At 52.1% G+C, this 20,070-nt stretch overlaps 1 protein-coding gene and 1 long non-coding RNA gene across 7 annotated transcripts in view; one reads left to right on the top strand and one right to left on the bottom strand.

Moving 5' to 3' along the window:
* Window positions 1–20,070, top strand: part of CUEDC1 (CUE domain containing 1) — an 85,204-nt gene that overhangs the window by 26,184 nt on the left and 38,950 nt on the right. Inside the window, exon 1 of one of the 5 annotated variants that reach the window (XM_060394738.1) lies at window positions 1–18,481. This exon is cut by the window's left edge and continues 10,047 nt beyond it. The exons of the other annotated variants lie outside the window; for them this stretch is intronic. The gene's annotated coding sequence lies outside the window, so the exon portion shown is untranslated. The remainder of the gene's footprint in view (window positions 18,482–20,070) is intronic. 5 annotated transcript variants of the gene reach the window in all.
* LOC132657321 (uncharacterized) overlaps window positions 12,774–20,070 on the bottom strand; it is a 19,288-nt gene continuing 11,991 nt past the window's right edge. Inside the window, exons 4-6 of one of the 2 annotated variants that reach the window (XR_009595309.1) lie at window positions 19,478–20,070; window positions 14,040–14,258; window positions 12,774–13,825 (exon numbers count right to left, since the gene is read on the bottom strand). This is a non-coding gene — a long non-coding RNA (uncharacterized LOC132657321). The other variant, XR_009595308.1, reaches the window with a different exon arrangement.

Here is a 20,070-nt window from a genome sequence, read left to right as displayed (position 1 = left end):
GAATGACAAGGTGTGGTTTTAAAATATTTTCAGTGACTGTACCATTAGTTCCTTGTGTATTCCCTACTGTTGACCACCCCCACTCCCAGCTCCTCTGGAAGCCTCAGGACTTTGTGGAGCATGACGATCAGGAGCCATTGTTGGATTTGCATGGGCGTAATATGAATCCAGAGTTGCCTGGGTGCTGGGAGGGGAGGCCTGGGGCCCCGTAGGATGGAGGCTCCCAGCATGGCCCCTTCAGCCTTCGGTGCCAGAGCCCTTGAAGTGTGGGGCACTCATTCGAACAGGCTGTGTCTGTCTCAGGAGCCTTCTGTGGTTTATACAGAGGTGAGGCTGGGATACAGGTTCAGGCTGGCCCTCAAGGCCCATCAGTTGGGTTTCATTTCCAGCCTTGGGCCTGGCCTGGTGGCCCAGGTGCCAGGAGCAGGTAGCTGTGACCCAGCTCAGTCTCCTTCCTTGAGCTGTTGGCTTTTTGGACGCTTGCTCTATCCCATAGCCAGGGCCTTCTTCTGAAGGTCTGTCAGGGGCCATGCACCCTGCCCAGGAGGGCCTGGAGACTGCAGGGGCCTGGGCTCAGCCGCCTGAATGGCAGGACAGACACCAGCCTTTTCTCCCAGTATCTCTTAACTATACTTCTGATGAGGATAATGACAAGTAATGACTATAATGCTAATAAGCATCATCCTTTCAGTTCTGTTGATTTATACCCTTTCCCCTTTGTCGTGAAGGGGTTAAGTTGAGACATTGAGAGATTTAAGAGTTCTGAGCTTGGCTTCCAGTCCTGGCTCTGTCCTCGGTAAGTTCCATTGTCACGTATCCACCGAGCCTCTGTTTCCTCATCTGCACAACGGCAGCAATGATGCCTGACTTGCCGAGTTGATGGGAGGATCAAATAGGAGTATTTCTGTAAAACTCTCTGGCATGTAGTTGGTGACCAGTCAGTGTCATTTTGACGATGTTGTTCAGGGTCACAAAATATGCCAACCTCAAAGCCAGAGGGACTTGTCTGCCCAGTCCCTACCCTGCTCAAGTTTCCCTGGAGTCCCTTCAACCGTGCACTTACCTCGCCAGCTCCAGGCAGGAAGCTTTCCTGCTTGGCTGATCAGAGGAGGCTGGCCCAGCAGAGCTGTGATTGTTTTCAGCTGCTTCTGGATGGAACGTCCTGCCGAGTCGCCCTGCCCCGCTTCACCCCGCTAGTCTGAGTGAAGGTAACTTAGGACCCTTTCCTCCTGCCTTTCCCCCCGGACGGTGTTGAGAAGGCAACTCCAAGTGAATACAGGGTGTGGGGTCACGATTCAGTGTCTTTGTGGCCACACTTGTCTGCAGGCTCTTGGTAGATCATCCCCCACTCTGCCCCACCTCCCACCGCCAAAAAAAACAGCATGAAGCCAAAGAGAGTCATTTGGGGACAGCCTCTAGTTCTGAGTCCTTGTGCCCCAGTCTGAGGCCATTTAGTTGGCTGTCTGCTTTCAGGAAGCCGTGAGCTCTAGCCTGGCTAGACAGAGCTTGCCTTTGAGACTTCCAGAGAAGAATCTTATAAACTTTTCAGCCATCTGCCCAAGACCTTGAGTTTTGAGTGCCATTCCTCCTGAGGCCACGGACCAGTGGTGTCACCAGGGGGCTAGATGGCAATACAGAATCTTCAGGCCTCAGACCAAACCTCTACTGAGTTGGAGCTTGCATTTTAGCAAGACCCTTAGGAGGTTCGTGTGCATGTTAAAGGCTGAGAAGCACAGACTAGAGCACACTTGCCAACCGCAGGTGCGCCCTGGAATCACCTGCCGCTGCTGCTGCGGAGTCGCTGCAGTCGTGTCCGACTCTATGCGACCCCAGAGACGGCAGCCCACCAGCCTCCCCCGTCCCTGGGACTCTCCAGGCAAGAGCACTGGAGTGGGTTGCCATTGCCTTCTCCAATGCAAGAAAGTGAAAAGTGAAAGTGAAGTCACTCAGTCGTGTCTGACTCTTAGCGACCCCATGGACTTCAGCCTACCAGGTTCCTCCGTCCATGGGATTTTCCAGGCAAGAGTACTGGAGTGGGGTGCCATTGCCTTCTCCGCTGGAATCACCTGGAGAGCTGTAAAAAAGGATCTGCTTTCCTAGGTCCTAGTCCAGACCACTGAATCAGAATCACTGAGGATAAGATCTAGGCATTGGCATTTAAAAAACAAACAAACCCCAAAACTTCCTAGGTGATTCTGATGTGCAGTTGGAGTGGAGAACTGATATAGCCAGATCCTTGTCTTTGGAATGAATGGTCCTGAATGAGACGATCATGATAGTAACACTAAGAGTTGCTATGTACTGAGCTCCTACTCCACATGAAAGGCTTTATTCTTATCTGGAATCTTCTTCCAAACCTGAAGCTTTGAGGACTGAGGGTCAGAGAGGTGACGTTAGGTGCCTTAGGCCATGTAAGTATTGTGGCTGGAACTGTCTGCCTGGAGGCTTCTTTTGCAGTGACTTCACTGTAACTGAAGCTCATAATGGTTTCGAAGGGCATGGTTCTTGGAAAATCTGCCCGGGGATTCTTTTCTTTCTCAGTCTCAATGAGACCTTCAGACTGTGTGGTTTCAGGATCGTCCAGTTTGAGAAAAAGCGCACCAGCTTTTAGTCTTCAGAATTATGAGTCTCTTAGAGAAAGGGTTTGGGGGTGAGGTCAAGGACAGACATGTTGCAAAGGAATGATGGGAAAATCTTAAGGAAAAGGACATATTGCCAAAGGTCATAGAGAACCTGACCCCCCTTATTTATTTTAAGCTAGCCATGCGGGTTGGGGTAAGTCCCTTTATCCCTGTGGACCCAAACTCCACCCTTCCTCCCCCAGGGGGGACTCGCTGCTCTTTCCAGTTCTGCAAAGCTGAGTTCTAAGATAAAAGTGGGGAAACTAAGGCATCGGCCAGACAGAACCAAACTCTGGGCCCTTGAGCAGCTGGGGGCCAGTGCTGGAGCCGTGCTGGGAAGGCATGGAGAGCCCAGCAGAGTGGAGCATCCACGACCCAGGAAGAACCCTGACACCGCCTCACCAGTCCTGAGCCTGCAGAGAAACCTGGCGAGGAGCAGAGAGAATGAGAAACAGCCCTTTTTGTGTTTTGAACCTCATCCAAACCTAACTTTTAAGTTCGAATAAGGATTTGAAAATCAGCCTGGGGCTCCCACGGACGCTAAATCCAGGTTACTGTGTGTGTCTTCCTTATAAAGTCATGGACTGTCTGTGTTTGGGGAATGGAATGAGTGAGGGGGAAGGTTTCACTGCTTTCTTTCCTGGCTTTTCCTTTCAAGAAACACAGCACCCTGCCCTTCACATGGGCCTCTGGCGCTTGTTGATGCACGATTGGTCCCTGCAGCCACTCTGGGAGCCTAGAAGGGTGTGGGGGGGACCCCCATTTATGCAGGGAAATAGCGGGCCCAGAGATGCCAAGTGAGGGCCCTGAGGTCCTGAGGCAAATGCAGGGCACAGTCTGGCCTTGAATCTGGATCTTTTGATTCCAAGCCTACACTCTTTTTCCTCCATTGCACTTCCCTAGGGTCCCCCTTCCTGGCCTTCCAGGGGACCATCAGTTGCCTCCTGTAGACATAGCTCATGAAATACCATCAATTTCCAGTGATCTGGAGTGTGTTTTTTGTTATATTTCTTCATTTTTTTGGCTACAAGGCATGTGGGATCCCAGCTCCCCAGCCAGAGTTAGAACCTATTGGAAGGTGAAGGCTTAACCACCAGGCTGCCAGGGAAGTCCTCCGGAGTGTGTTTTAAAACATGCTTCTAAGAAAGTTATGTAACCAATATACAACTCCATTCCTTTCATTAAAAATTTCAAATAATTCAAATGGTCCCCCTTTGACCACCTCTTCTCCCCGTCTCACACCACTCCTCAGAGGTAGCTGCTGATGACACTTTGATATGAGTCCTCCTAGCCCTTTTTAAAACATGGATTTTTCATATGTTCAGTTCAGTTCAGTTGCTCAGTTGTGTTCGACTCTTTGCAGCCCCATGGACTGTAGCACGCCAGGCCTCCCTGTCCATCACCAACTCCTGGAATTTATTCAAACTCATGTCCATTGAGTCTGTGATGCCATCCAACCATCTCATCCTCTATCGTCCCCTTCTCCTCCCGCCTTTAATCTTTCCCAGCATCAGTGTCTTTTCCAATGAGTCAGCTTTTCGTATCAGGTGGTCATAGTATTGGAGTTTCAGCTTCAGCATCAGTCCTTCCAGTGAATATTCAGGACTAATTTCCTTTACGATGGACTGGTTGGATCTCCTTGCTGTCCAAGGGACTCTCAAGAGTCTTCTCCAACAGCTCAGTTCAAAGGCATCAATTCTTCGGCATGTGTTACTGATGGATTATTGTAATCTCTAACTATCTTGCTTGCTTTAATTGCCAGCTGTGTGTGTGTGCGTGTGGAGAAAGCAAATATTCTAACATTACCTTCAGCAAGATAAAACCAGGATGTAAATCAGCTGGGCTGGTGGTTTAGAGCAGTGTGTCTCTAGCTTGGATGTGCATGGTGTAGGAATCATGCATCGATTTTGCTAGAACGCAGATTCTGATTCCATAGGTTATGGAGTAGGCGCTGGGATCCTGAATTTCTTAGAGGCTCTCGGTGCAGATGCTGCCAGTTGGAGACCACTCTTTGAGCAGAGTGAGTTGACAGCAAATGCTCTAGAATTGAACAAACCCACCAATCCTTGTGGCTTCCCTGGCGGCTCAGGTGATAGAGTCTGCCTGCAGTACAGGAGACTCAGCTTTGATCCCTTAGTTGGGAACATCCCCTGGAGAAGGGCATGTCTACCCACTCCAGTATTGCCTAAAGAATTATCTGGACAGAGAAGCCTGGCAGGCTAGAGTCCATGGAGTCGCAAAGGGTCAGACACAACTGAGCGACTAACACTTTCACTTTCATTGGGCCTTAAGGGCTTTCCTGGTGGCTCAGCGGTAAAAAATCCACTTGCAATGCAGGGGTCACAGGAAAGAGACGTGGCAACCCCCTCCAGTATTCTTGCCTGAAGAATCCCATGGACAGAGGAGCCTGGCAGGCTACAATCCATAGGTTCACAAGGAGTCAGACACAACTGAAGCGACTTAGCACGCACACACGTTGGACCCTAAATGCTTGGCAAGTATGTAAGCTTTCTGTGCTTGTAAACTGGGAGGATGAGGACGCTCCACCCATAAGACAGATGTGCAGACAAAATGAACGAGGCCTGCGAAACACCTAGTCCAGTGCCTGGCATACAGTGGATGCTCAGTAAGTATCAGTGATCAGCATCGTCTGGAGACAAAAGACCATAAAGTTTTCCAAGCCAAACAGAAAACACTTGCTGGTTGGCTACTATTTGGGGCTATTTCTGTAGTGCACTTCTCCGTTACTCATTTAATATTATCATCATCACCATATCAGGATTTTTAATATGTCTCTTATGGTATTATTCCCATGAGCTTATGGGTAACTTTATCTCGGCGAGTGTGTGTAAGTTTACCAGATCCACACAGCTAAGAAGTAGCAGAAATAAACTCACACCCAGGTGTTAGGTGTAACGCTTGCCATGTCCCTTGCAGCTGCCTTCTCCTGAGAATCTATTACACTCATGGCCCAGTGGGTGGTGTGGAAGTTACAGCCCCTGAGTATGGCTCCAGGGAAGGAAAGACACAGGCTTAAAACTGTTTTTGCTCTCACAGCTGTCAAAAGAATAAAAACAACAGCAACAACAAAAAACTGTATCCCCTTATGTGTGGGTGTGTTCAGTTGTTCAGTCATGTCCAACTCTTTGTGACTCCATGGACGGTAGCCTGCCACGCCCCTCTGTCCGTGGAATTCTCCAGGTAAGAGTCCTGGAGTGGGTTGTCATTTCCTACTTTAGGGGATCTTCCCAACCCAGGGATCGAACCCGAGTCTCTTACGTTTCCTGCATTGTCAGGCCGCTGTGCCCCCTGGGAAGCCCCATACACTTAAAAATTCACATAAGCATTTTTTCCTCATAAGTGTAAGTAGAGAGTATTTCCTGGCTTATTGTATGTCATATTCTTCAAATATATGTTCATGAAAGCCTAGAATGGCAAATTCAGTTCACACGGTTGTGGAAAATGTCTGCTGTAGCTCTTAATTTGCAAGGCCAGATCTTGCCGTTAGACGAAGAGCCAAATCATGCTTTGTGTTAGAAAAAGTCTGACTCCATTGTTTGATTCAAACGAATGTGTTAAGCAAGCACCCCTGTGTCGGCTTCCTTGCTTCCTAATTCTAATCCTGGAATACCCAGATGGGTATGCATGGGAGAGTCGGTCTTGGTAAGATGAGGCCAGCTCCCTTCTCAGTGTCCATCCTCAGGAGACTCCTTCCAGGAGCGCTGCATTCTTGAGTTGTCCCTCTGTCTGGTCAAAGTGCCAGGGCAAAGCCGGCATGGCCTTTCTTTTGGGAAGTCTTGAGGAGGGCCACCTTGAAGGAGAACTGGTGGGCTCAGATGGTTCCCAGTACATCGATACCAAAGGATACCACGGGGATGTGGAGGTTCTGGAAACTGATTCCCTGAAGGCCTGCCATGTCAGGGAGTTAAATTTCCCAGATGCACCTTGGTGGGCAGACCATTGACCAGATGCCTCCTGGAGAGGCTGCCCTGGGTTGTGGCTCTGTGAACATTACATTGCTCACTTCAAAGCCTGTGGCTCTTTGGGAATCTTGAGCCCGAACCTCCCAGGGTCTCCCTGGTGACAACCCTGGCCCTTGCCCGGTGTTTCTTCCCAGGTCCTTGCAGTTAGCTAGCAGGGGCACCGAGGCTACAGTAGTGAGCAGCAGAGCGGTACACTGAAGCCTGGGCCTGCTGAGTGGCTTCATGGCCCCAGAGCAGTCCACATACCCCACCAGAAAAGCTGGGTGCCATCCCAGGGGGGTGATCACAAAGCAAACCAGCCTTGGGTGTGTCAGAACTGGTCCTCTGAGCTCGTCCCCTGCCTCAGGGCAACTCACTTGCATTCTCTCCTCCTCGGCATCTTTGTCTGTGAAACGGGCTGATGCGGCAGGCATTTAGCCTTCAGAGACCTTGAAGTTGGGCAGACCTTTGTTTTGAATCCTGGCTTTGTCACTTAGTAGCTGTGTGACCAAGTTACATGCTTCTGTGTGCCTGTCTCCACATGGGTAAATGGGCAATGACAGTGTCTCTCTCATGGGCTGGTTGAGGGGATACAGGAGACGATGGCTAGTGGGCACACTCAGGAAGTAGTCTTGCCGTGGTTACACTTGTTCCTTGTAGGAATTAACCAAAAGACGGGGTGGCATGAAGGCCTGGTTGAGACTCTCCGAGGGCAGGGCGCCCCTCCCTGGGATGGCACCACACGCACAGAGGTGCTTCGCGGGTGTCACCTGATAAAGGGCAGAGCGGGCCCTGCCATCTGCTGAGCTCCCTGCTGGCCTCCTGCCTTCTTGCTCCCCTAGAGGAAAAGGCCACCCCTGATTGCTTGCTGCTTTCCCTGCAGCCTGAGGGCCCTGGGGTCCACCCTGTGGGAACCTGTTGGAAGCCTTGCTGCCTGGTCTCCCCGACTGGGCCCTTTCTGGGGGATGGGCTGCAGGCTCTCAAGCCTTCTGTCTGAAAGCTGCCTTGGTTGGATTTCCCGAGGGCCTCTCCCAGCAAATGTTTTAGAAGCAGAGTCGACTCCATCCCCTGTGCCTTCCCCGCAGGAATTTTGTCATCTTGTCTAAACCGACTTTCAGCTGGAGCTCAGTCTCTCCTCCTCCGCCCCAGAGGAGTAAATAAAGGAACAAAGCAGTGCTCCTGTGCACCTTGGGATCTGCCCCTTGCAAGGAATCTCTTTGTCAAGCAAAGAATCCTTTTGTAAAGTGAATAATGACTCCCTTTGGACTCCGGTTGGGATTTTTTTTGTTGTTGTTCAGGGTCTTTCTCAAGAGTGGGGGCCAGGCTAATTTGTAGGCTTGGGGGCGGGCGGAGTGGGGTGGCGGCAGGCCACCGCGTCCCTCGCAGCAGCTGAAAGCGCGCTCGGTTTGGCTGCTGATCTTCTGATCACCCTTCTTTCTTCCAGTGTCTTCCTGTCAGGGCTCTGGCCCACCGACATCGATCACGCAGGCCCGGAAGGTGGTGGCGGTTTGTGTTTCTTGCTCTGTTTTGTTCCTTTGCTTCACTGATCTCGTCTCCATGGAAACAGGCGCAGCCTTTGTGTTCCTTTTGCTTTGGGCAAATCGATGCCAACTGGGGATTTTTCTTTGCTCTCCACCTTCTTTGGGATCAAAGGGAAAGGTGGGGGCCAGGCAGGAGGACCTGCTGAGGCCTGGAGCTCCTGGAGTGGGGGGCTCCTCCCCCAGGGACCATGGGGTCAGTCCTCCGGTCGGGGACCCCTGCCTGGCCTGACCCGTGTGGGGGTGCTGTGCCGCGAGTGTCGTGAGGTCCCGGGTAGAGCACGTGCGCTGCGGTTCATGGACACTCAGCACCCCCACCCCCCGGTCCCCCTCGACTCAGAGGTGGCTACTGGCCACTGGGAACAGGAGGCTGGTGGGAAAGCCGCTCCTGCTGGCAGGAACTTTGGGCGAGGCCTTTAACCTTTCCAGGGCTGGGTTTCTCGCAAGAGGGTGGAGAGGTTTTGAACCCCTTTGGTCCTGGGACCCCTTAAGGAAGCCCCACATCTGGGTAAACTGCAAAATCACTGTCATATGATTGTTCGATGGCGAATAGTAAATTCTGTGTTTGATTCGAACCAGTAGGTTGTGTAGTTTGACATGAAACTTCAGAATCAGGAACCTCTCTAGACTAGACTGAACATCCCGTGTGTGATCCAGGCCCCCCCGCCCCCCACCAGAGTGTCCTGCGTTCCCGGACTGATCATGACCTACTAGAGGAGACTTCTGTTCCAGGCCAAGGCAAAAGCGTTGGCCTGAGCAACCAGGGAACAACAGATCGGCCCTGTGTCCTCGGAGACCTCCTGGTGGGCGTGCCCACACAGGACGGGCTTCCTGGGCGGGTTGCCTACCACTCTCCCTTGGTCGTCTCGGTCACTGCTGGCTTGACCAACTATGTTATTCATCAGGCGAAACAGGAGGCTTCTATCAGTCAGTACCACACTCGTGCCAACTTTATAGTCACTGACTAAAACCGCCGACTCCACACTTCATTTCAGTATCAGGACTCTCTACCCCATCTGTTTGTCAAATTTGGCAAAGGGTATTTTGAAGAAAGTGTTTAATTATTTGGCTGTGCCGAGTCCTAGTTGCGGCATGCGAGCTCTTCGTTGTGTGTAGCACGTGGGGTCTAATTCTCTGACCAGGGATCAAACCCTGAGCCCCTTGCATTGGGAGCCTGGAGTCTCCACCACTGGGTCACCAGGGAAGTCCCACAAAGGATGAGTTTAACCTCAGATTTACGTTGTCCAAGAGCCTCCCTTGAGACTGAAGCTAGAGCCAAGTTGTCTGAGGAGACCTCCGAGTATGTCAGTGGCCTCGTGGTGACGGAGGCCAGGCGGTCCGGTCTCCTGCCTGCAGAAAGGCGCTTGCTGGAGCGAAACACCATTCAGGGGTCCCTCCCAGGAAGTGTTCTCTCTGACCCCTCTTTACAGTCAAGCAAGTTTCTTCTGGAGTCTAAGTCCCATTTTATTTGTTCTGTCTTGAAGAAAGAGAACAAAGACCAAGTATCCTTGCCACTTTGCCCAGAGACCCTTACGTTCCCACTCAGCCTCGGCCAAACACCCCAATCTGGCAGGGTTGCCTCCTCGCTCTCACGCGTTCCGGCAGAACAGGGCCTGAGTGTCCTGTTGGTTAGACAAGGAGAATGACAACCGCCTCACTGGGTGGATGTGAAAATTAAATCCTGCGGGGACCCACTTCTGCAAGTGCCTGGCGTACGGTTCATTTTCAGTCACTCTGGTTGATTCTAATACATTTTCTTTCCTGCCTACCTTATTTGGGGCGGCGGGGGTGCTGTGCCCGAAGCATGTGGGTGGATCTTAGTTTCTTGACCAGGGGTTGAACCTGAGCCCCCGGCAGTTGAAGCAGCCTTAACTGCTGGACCGCCAGGGAAGTCCTTTCCTGCCCACTTTGAAGCCCCCCGGAGTTCCTGCTCTTCTCCACAGCTTCCCCTGAGTGAAGCCCCCTGGGCCGCTGAGCCATCTTCCCAACTAGCCTGTCTCTGGGCCTAGAGGGGCCAGGTGGGGCAGGTACACAGAGGCCCTGGGTGGCATTGGGCTTGTTCCTGGTCTGGGCCTTCTAGAGCTCCCAGCTGGGAACGCTGACTCCCAGACTCTCCCAGAGGCTGCAGAAGGGTCCCCGGCACCTCACTGAGAGACCTTCCACATGAACTGCCTCTGCTTCCTTGGACGGCAGCCTCAACTGTGCTTTGTCCAAACGGTGATGTGTGGAGTTGCCGTGAACCCCTACACCCAGGAGCAAGGACTGCAGAGGGAGCTTTTATTTTTTTTTTTCCGGATTTTACTCCATCTTTCCTTTGAACCATCGGTATCGTGGCAGAGGGTTGAGAGGAGGAGCCATACTGCCTGGGTTCTGACCCAACTCTGCCACTGTGGGCACCCTTCCTCCCTGTGTCTTAGGTTTCTCCGTGGCAATAGGCAGTGCTTAAGAAAATATTTGCTTTAATTTGCCGAGTGCTTTGAAAAATTTTCCATTGTTTGACTTTGAATTTCCTCCCCTCCGTTTCTCCCAATCTGCATAAATATACAGGCAGACCTCAGAGATGTAGGTTCACTTCCAGACCGCCACGGTAAAGTGCATATTGCGGCAGAGTGAGCCACACGCGTGTTTTGGTTTCCCAATACATATAAAAATTATGTTTACATTACACTGTGGTCTATTAAGTGCATAATAGCATGATGTCTTTTAAAAAAAAACAATGTGTATGCCTTAATTAAAAAGTATTTTAGTGCAGAAAAAAATGCTAACCGTCATGTGAGCATTCAGCCAGAATAGTAACATCAAAAGTCACTGATCACCATCACGAATACAATAATAACGGAGAAGCTTGAAATATGGTGAGAATTACCAAAATGTGACACAGAGACACAAAATGAACAAATGCTGTTGGAGAAATGGTGCTAATAGATTGCTCATTGTAGGGTTGCCACAACCTTTAATTTGTAAAAAAAAGAAAACAAAAAAAAAAACCCTCAGTATCTGTGAAGTGAAAAAGTGAAGGGCAGTGCAGTGAGGGTTGCCTGTGCACATTGCTGCCTGTTTTATGCTGCGCACTGAACTAGGTATTGGGGGCAGAGAGCTGAATAAGACCAAGAGAAGCCTGCTCTGGTATGGCCACCAATGGCACGGTGAAAGTGAAAGTGAAAGGTTAGTCACTCAGTCGTGTCTGACTCTCTGCAACCCCATGGACTATACCCCTCCAGGCTCCTCTGTCCAGGCAAGAATACTGGAGTGGCTTGCCATTCCTTTCTCCAGGGGATCTTCCCAACCCAGGGATCAAAGCCGGGTCTCGTGCATTGCAGAAAGATGCTTTACCATCTGAATCACCAAGGCCCTAGTGCGCCCATTGGTGACTGTGATGTGTAACTAGTGCTGCCGTCTTAATGGTGCAGTGAGAACCTAACTGGCCCAGGCCATGTGGGAGTGAGCCAAGGAGTGCATCCGGGAAGGCTTCCTGGAGAAGGAGGTCTGTGTTCTGAATCCTGAAATTGCACTTGAGCAGGGTGGGTCTGTTAGGGCCGAGGCGTTAAGTGCGTGGGACTAGGGAAGTGTGCTGGGACAGTGTGGTGGCCGGATGAAGGGTCACCCCAGCACTCGGCTGAAACAGCAGGTGCCTAAGGGCCGGTCAGCCTGCAGAAGGAGGGGTTGTCTGCTCTCCAGAAGCAGACCTCTAGAGTGGGGAGCAGAAAGGAAGGGCGCTTCACTTGTGACGGTCCTTCTTGGTGCCCGCTGGGCTCCGGGCTCCCTTGGGGTTTGCTCTGGGGCCGAGGCCCCTCCCCTCCTCCTCTTTTAGAGAACGATTTATCCCCACCTCTGAGCTCATGTCTCCTAACTATGAGTGGTTCAGAATACCTCAGGCCTCTCTGACTTGCTGGGGGTTTGGTGGACGAGGATTGTGTGCCGCTAGTCAGTAGAGCTCCCGAGACCTCTGCCTTTGAGAAGCTCCCCGAGATTCTGCTGCACCCTCCACCTGAGAATCCAGCGCCGTGGACGCCTGAGTGCATCCGGGGCTCCCTGCCCCGAGGCATCCATGATGGGTGGTCCCTGCCCGACCTCCTTGCACATCCTCTTGCTTTTACAGACTGGCATTGTTACTGTTTGTTTTCATCTCTCCTTTTATTTTTCCGACAGGGATGTCTAGCATCTTGCTTTTTGGCTTTGCTACTTAAAAAAATCGTCTTGATAGTAGTAGTGTTAGTCGCTCAGTCATGTCCGACTCTTTGTGATCCCATGGACTGTAGCCTGCCAGACTCCTCTGTCCATGGGGATTCTTCAGGCAAGAAGACTGGAGCGGGTTGCCATTCCCTTCTCCCCTGGGTCTCCTGTGCAGCCGGCAGATTCTTTACCGTTTGAGCTACAGCTCTGCTACTGCTAAGTCACTTCAGTCGTGTCCGACTCTGTGCAACCCCATAGACAGCAGCCCACCAGGCTCCCCCGTCCCTGGGATTCTCCAGGCAAGAACACTGGAGAGGGTTGCCATTGCCTTCTCCAATGCATGAATGTGAAAAGTGAAAGTGAAGTCGCTCAGTCGTGTCCAACTCTTTGCGAGCCCATGGACTGTAGCCCACCAGGCTCCTCCGTCCATGGGATTTTTCAGGCAAGAGTACTGGAGCTACAGAGAAGACTCAAAACAATTTTTTTTCCTTAAGGTTATTTAATTTCTTTACTTAATTAAAATATTTACTTAGTTACTTGGCTGTGCTCGATCTTAGTTGTGGCATGCAGGGTCTTTAGTTGCAGCATGTAAGACCTAGTTCCCTGACCAGGGATCAAACCCGGCCCCTCTGGTTAAAGAGGTGTTATTAGTTAGTGAAACTGGGGCACAAAGAAGGAAACGTTGTCCAAGGTTATGGAGAAGCCGGAGCCTGCCCTACAGTCCACGGTGTCTTTAGCCTGCATGTGTCCCCCTGGGTAGAGGGCCTCAGGGCACAGTGCCCAGGTGTTTGCAGCAACAGGCTGGGGGCCTGCTCCTCAGGCACTTACTGCCTCAGACGCTGCAGGGTGTTCTTGCCTCCCTCCAGAGGGGCTCAGGCTGGCACAGTCACGGCCGTTGTTCCCAGTTGCTCTGACTGCCTGCCTGGACATCTGTTCTCCTAACAATATCTGCCATAAATCCTCGCCCTGACTCCAGGGCGGCTTAGCCGGGGGACAACGGAGCCTGTGACGGGCGGCCAAGCCTGCCCCATGGCTGCACAAGGGCGCATCCTCAACTGTGTGTTTCCTGGCAGCAGCAACACCTGCCTCTCCGGCCGAGGTGGTCTGCGCAGCGGTCTCCGGGGCTGCAGTTGGAAAGGCTCCTCACAGAGCTCTTTCTGTTCTAACTCACACTGTTGTAATTCTTGGCCTTTGTGAAGAAAAGCTATTTTTTAAAAAAAATCTCGTGTATCCTGGTGTACAGTAGGTCCTCACTTGGTCTGTTTTGCCTGACAGTGAATGAATGAGGGGATAATTAGCAGCCTGTGCGCGAAGGTCACTGGGGTGCCTGTGATGAAACAGACCCCGTTCCCCTGGCACATGCAGAACGCCCTCCGGGCGGCACAGGACCCTGGGACGTCCCTCCCCGAGTCTGCCCGGAGGAGCTGGTCTGATGGAGGGAGACAGCAAGTGATGAAGTGCCACCTTGCCCGTCGTTACAGCCACTTGGTGCTCTCTCCTCTTCCAGAGGGCTCTGAGCGGTAGGGCTGACCTGGAAGAGCAGGGAGGGATCAGTATCGGCTGAAGTTTCCAGAGACCGCCTCCTGGCAAAGAGGACCCTGAGCCGGGTCTTGAAAGCTGGACAGGCCTTGTCTGTGAGGACAGAGGAGAGGTGCAGATGGCTGCTCTGCAGTCCCTGAGGCAGTCGTGTTGGGGGTGAAACCCAGTGTGTGCTGACAAGCCCTGCAAGTGACCCCGATGCTCACCGAGTGTGGTGACAGCTGATGCAGGAAAAAAGAGAGACCGAGGAGCTGGGAGGTGACCTGGCGTGTTTTAGATGAGTTCTTCTGTAGGCGGCACAGAGAGAGGACAGAAAGGAGATGGGCAGGGAAGCCAGGAGGCATCAAGGGAGGCAGACTTGGGATGCTCAGGGTCCCAGCTGGGTTGATGGTGGCTGTGGGCGCAGAGAGCAGAGCCAGGTGGTCCTGTGAAGGGAGAGTGACACAGTTGATCGCATGCCACACTTTCAGAGCACTCTTTTCTTTAAGATGTTTCAAGGTGGTCTGTGTCCTAGCACGTTGTTATATGCTAATTATGGAAATGTAAGAAAGAAACAGAGACATTACTTTGCCGACTAAGGTCCATCTAGTCAAAGCTATGGTTTTTCCAGGGGTCATGTATGGATGTGAGAGTTGGCCCATAAAGAAGGCTGAGCACTGACGAATTGATGCTTTCGAACTGTAGTGTTGGAGAAGACTCTTGAGAGTCCCTTGGACTGTAAGGAGATCAACCAGTCCTTCCTAAAGGAGATCAGTCCTGGGTGTTCTTTGGAAGGACTGATGTTGAAGCTGAAACTCCAATACTTTGGCCACCTGATGCGAAGAACTGACTCATCGGAAAAGACCCTGATGCTGGGAAAGATTGAAGGCGGGAGGAGAAGGGGATGACAGAGGATGAGATGGCTGGATGGCATCACCGACTCAAGAGTCACGAGTTTGGGTGAACTCCGGGAGTTGGTGATGGACAGGGAGGCCTGGGGTGCTGTGGTCCATGGGGTCACAAAGAGTCGGACACGACTGAGCAACTGGACTAAACTGAACTGAAGAAAGAATTGGGGTGCACAGAATTCCACTACCACCCAGGACGACTATTGATACATGGGCATATTTCCTCTGCTCCTTTTTCCTACACATCTTGCCTTTACGTAGCTGAAAGCGTACCCTGTGTATCAGCTTGCATCCTGCATCCTTTGTTTAACAAAGTATCATCAGCGTTTCCTGACGTTCTCTGAGGCTGTCTCTCTTTATTGTGAGAGGAGGGCCAGAAGATGAGCAGGGCGGTGCTGGTAAGGAAGCAGTAACTCTGGCTCAGGGAGAAAAGGAAGCTTGCTCCATGAACTTCAGATAGTGGGGAAGTCTGCAGTTATGCAGCCTGGGTTCGTCAACTCATAAATTACAGGGATGAAGGGGAAACCTGTAGATTAAAATAGACATTAAAGACGACGAGCAGGACTTAAGTATAGTGTCCAGGCATGTGCTTTTGAGGGTCAAGAAATGCAAGAGGGCGATTACCACACAAGCAGCTTGTAGTCCGCAGAGAGGGCGTTGGAGCGGCTGGCAGAGTTTCGTTTCTTGACATGAGTGGTTGTAAGGTGTTTGTCTTGTGCTACTTCATCAGACTGACATGCATTCCGTTCAGTTCTCTGTATCTGATTGTTTTTTTCGGCTGTGCTGGGTCTCCAGCGCTGCACGGGCTTCCTCTAGCTGCGGTGAGCAGGGGCTGCTCTTGGCCGCGGTGTGCGACTTCTGGTCATGGTGGCTTGGCTCATCACCGAGCAGGGGCTCGAGGCCACGCAGGCTTCAGTAGCTGTGGCACAGGGCTTAAGCTGCCCTGCAGCGTGTGGGATCCTGCCTGACCAGGGGTTGAGCCCATGTCCCCTGCATGGGCAGACAGACTTCTAACCACCGGACCACCAGGAAAGTCCTCTGTTTTATCGTTCTATATTTTCTTAAAGGTTGAAAGGAAAGAGGAACTTGCTCAAGAATCCGTGTGGCAGAGCTCGTTCCAGAACCCCTGTTCACAGGTCCTCCCTTGGGCCGCATGTCCCGCTGCTCCCACCCTGCGGGGGCTGCCTTCTTACCCCCTCCCAGCCCCAGCCCCCCATCTGCAGCTTGCAGGAAAACCTGCAGATTCACAGCTCATTTTGTTTGACTTCCGGGGCCAAAGCTGAAATAGCCTTGGGAAAGAATGGTGATTCCCCTTTGACTCAAATGGGGACATTATTGAGGAGATTGGTTAGTCAGAAGTGAAGACATCTCAGCCGTTTTCCATCGCCATGTGCAAGGGTGGGAGATGCCTGGACCTCTTTCTCTCTCTCTCGTTAGTGCAGAGAGACAGGCTCTAGCCCCCAGGTTCTGTGTTTTCAGAATCCCTTTCTGTTCATTTCCTTGGCCTCGCCCTTTGGGTTCCTGGAAAGGATGGTTTTTCCTTTTAATGAGCACCATCCCTCCCTCTCCCCTTGCCACACACATACCCCCTGCCTCAGTTCAGTTCAGTCGCTCAGTCGTGTCCGACTCTTTGTGACCCCATGGACCGCAGCACGCCAGGCCTCCCTGTCCATCACCAACTCCCGGAGCTTGCTCAAACTCATGTCCATTGAGTCGGTGATGCCATCCAACCATCTCATCTTCTGTCACCCCCTTCTCCTCCTGCCTTCAATCTTTCCCAGCATCAGGGTCTTTTCCAATGAGTCAACTCTTTGCACGAGGTGGCCACAGTTTTGGAGTTTCAGCTTCAGCATCAGTCCTTCCAATGAACACCCAGGACTGATTTCCTTTAGGATGGACTGGTTGGATCTCCTTGCAGTCCAAGGCACTCTCAAGAGTCTTCTCCAACACCACAGTTCAAAAGCATCAAGTCTTCTGCGCTCAGCTTTCTTCACAGTCCAACTCTCACATCCATACCCCCTGCCTCAGCTACCCTCTACCTCTGATTCCTTCTCATTGCTCTGAAGAAGCCCAAAGAGGCAGTGCCAGGGCCACCCTAGGGCACACCCAGGAGAGGGGCCAGTGGGTGAGCCCTGCCAAAGCCAAGCGCCCCCTTCGTCCTGGAGAGCCCAGGGTCCTGCAGGTGCTGACTCTAGACTTGGGCTCCTCGCCGGACTCCTGCTTCCCTGCCTGGGCGTCAGATCTCACCATGGGAACCAGGCCAAGGTTCTGATCTTGGATGAGGCCATGACCACCAGCAGGGAGAGGGACTAGTGCTCACCCTAGCTCTGCCTGCCCAGGAGAAGGGGTCTTTGTACTTAGCTGCCCTTCCCAGGAGGATGTGGAAGGGCTTTTCCATTGGGGAATCAATTGTTCACCGGCCTTGGTCTCCCCAGATAATTCTAACAATGCAGGACACCAGGGCTTCCTGCTCCTCTTAGGTTCTGGAACAGCACTGTCTGATAGAACTCCTGCGATGTGAGGAATGTTCTAATGTGTGTGCTGTGCCTTGTGATGGCCGTTCAGCACTTGAAACGTGGTAGTGTGATTGAGGAACTGAATTTCTAATTAATTGATTTACTTATTATTTACTTATTTATGTGGCCACATTGGGTCTTAATGTGGCATGTGGGATCTTTTTACTTGCGCCGTGCAAATCCTGACTTACTTGCATCTTAGCTGCAACATTGTGGGCTGCGGTTCCCTGATCAGGGATCAAACCTGGGCCCCCGGCATTGGGAACGTGGAGTCTTAGCCACCGGACCACCAGGGAAGTCCCTTACTTAATTTTAAATAATGTAAATTTATCTTGCCACACGGTGACTAGTGGCTACCTTCTTGGGCAGTACAGTTCTGAAAGGAGGGGGTGTCTGAGAAGGCTCTAAGTGGCCAGGCCAAGGTGTTTCAGAACCTCTGGCTCCCCTTTCGTCTCTGCACACGTATGCACACAGGACACATTTCAGGAAGGCCCTGAAGGCAGTATCTTTTTATAGCAAAGTCTGCTGGTTAAATAGTCTTATCTCAAGTGAGGCAGAGCTGCCATTGACCATGAATGTGCCCCACATGTGACTTCTCTCTGTCCTTGTACACCTGGAGGTAAGGGGGGGTGAGACCTCAGGAACCAGGCACTTGGGTCTGGAGTCAGTGGTCAGAGGCCGCAGACCCTGGTCTCCCACCCCGGCTGCCCCTGCTCCCCTCTGCCCCTCCCTTTTGGGAAGAAAGAACTCGGTATGGGTGGATGCCTGGCAGCTGGTAGACAGCTCTCTTGTGAGCCACCGGTGGCGGGGGCAGGGTGGAGGTGGCAGCCCACGTGGGCAGTTTTGATCTTATTTCCTGTTCTGAACAGCTCAAGTAAGAGGGATCTTTGTCTTTATTCAGAAGGTGGGGATGAGGAACAGCTTTTAATTTCTTGTTTGGTTGCTGTTCGGTCGCTGAGTTGTGTCCGACTCTGCGACCCCATGGACCACAGCGTGCCAGGCTTCCCTGTCCGTCACCATCTCTCTGGAGCTTTATATGTGGGTATATTTTTTGAGTGAGGAGTGAAGCTGCATCAGGGGCTAAACCAGCTGATCTGGTCCCCTTATCCCCACTTTGCCCCCAGTTTCCCACCGCCAGGCGTGCCCTGTGATGTCTGTGGAGTGAATGAATGGAGTGGTTGCTGCCGGCCAGAGCACCCTCAGGACAGACTTCTGCTCGTCTTCTCTCCCCCTGCTGCAGTGCAGGTCAGCCAGCTCTCTCCACCCCGCACCGTCCTCCCCGTCCCCCGCCCTGCTCCTTCTACCCAAGGCATGTGCTGGCACACTGACCTTTTCTAATAGCTGTTTCCTAGTGTATCATAGGAGAAGACGATGGCACCCCACTCCAGTACTCTTGCCTGGAAAATCCCATGGACGGAGGAGCCTGGTGGGCTGCAGTCCATGGGGTCGCAAAGAGTCGGACACGACTGAGCGACTTCACTTTCACTTTTTGCTTTCATGCATTGGAGAAGGCAATGGCAACCCACTCCAGTGTTCTTGCCTGGAGAATCCCAGGGACGGGGGAGCCTGGTGGGCTGCCGTCTGTGGGGTCGCACAGAGTCGGACACGACTGAAGCGACTCAGCAGCAGCAGCAGTGTATCATAACTTGACTATTCCAAATGTCCCACGGAGCATCCCTGTGTGACCACCTCTCCACCACCCCCAGCCCTGTGGCATGTGTGACTCGAGATCATGGGAACAGTCCCCATCAACAGGGCTGTCATTGTCCCCCGGCCCACCCCGTGCAGATGTGGACAGAGCCCCTCTGTGCCGGCAGGATTCCCTGGGCTGGTGGCTCTATCTCTGCACAGCCCGAGGAGTGCCCCCTTCTGCCTGGTGACTCGCAATCTCTCCTGCAACCCGGTGCCTTGTTCTGCCTGACTTGCATCTTTGTTTATTGTCATTGCAGTAAAACCCACATGGCATAAAATCTACCATCTTAGCTGTCTTTACGCGGCAGTCTGGTGGCACTCAGTATTCGGACAGTATTGTGTAGTCCTCACCGTTGTCCATGTGTAGAACTTGATCATCACCCCAAACAGAAACTCTGTGCCCGTTAAACGGTATCTCTCCATTCTCCTGTTTACTCAGCTCATGGGAAACTCTTCCGGTTTCTGTCTCCAGGAATCTGCCTGCTCTAGGTACCTCATAAAGTGAATCATAAAGCGTCTGTCCTTTTGTGTCTGGCTTATATTACTTACCGTGTTTTCAGGGTTCATCCACGTTATAGCATGTATCAGAATTTCATGCCTTTTTTTGTGGCTGAGTTCCGTGGTTCCATATGTGTAATTTTGTTCATCCATTCACCTGGTGACGGACGCCGGGGTTGTTTCTGCCTTTGGGCTGTTGTGAATGCTGTTGGCGTCAACACTGGTGTTCAGATACCTGAATCTCTGCTTTCGGTTCTTTGGCGAGAAGACCTAGGAGCCGAACCGCTGGATCATATGACAATTCTGGGTTTAACTTTTCGAGGAGCTACCAAACCGTTTTCTGCAGCAGCTTCACATTCTATGTTGCAATGCATCTTTTAAAAAAAGTCTTAATGTGGGGGACTTCCCCGGTGGTCCCGTGCTTGAGAGTCTACCTGCCAGTGCAGGGAACATGGGTTCGACCCCTGGCCCAGGAAGATCCCACATGCCCATGAGCCACAGCTACTCAGGCCATGCCCCTAGGGGCCGTTCTCTGCGGTAAGAGACGCCACCACTGTGAGAAACCCAGGCGCTGCCTCTCGAGAGTAGCCCCTGCGCGCTGTAGCTGGAGAAGGCCCGAGGGCAGCAGTGAAGACCCAGCACCG

Source organism: Ovis aries, chromosome 11 (assembly GCF_016772045.2).
Source record: "Ovis aries strain OAR_USU_Benz2616 breed Rambouillet chromosome 11, ARS-UI_Ramb_v3.0, whole genome shotgun sequence".
NCBI classification, from domain to species: domain Eukaryota; kingdom Metazoa; phylum Chordata; class Mammalia; order Artiodactyla; family Bovidae; genus Ovis; species Ovis aries.
Note: the sequence above shows the minus strand (reverse complement) of the source record. Positions and strands in the feature narration are given on the sequence as shown.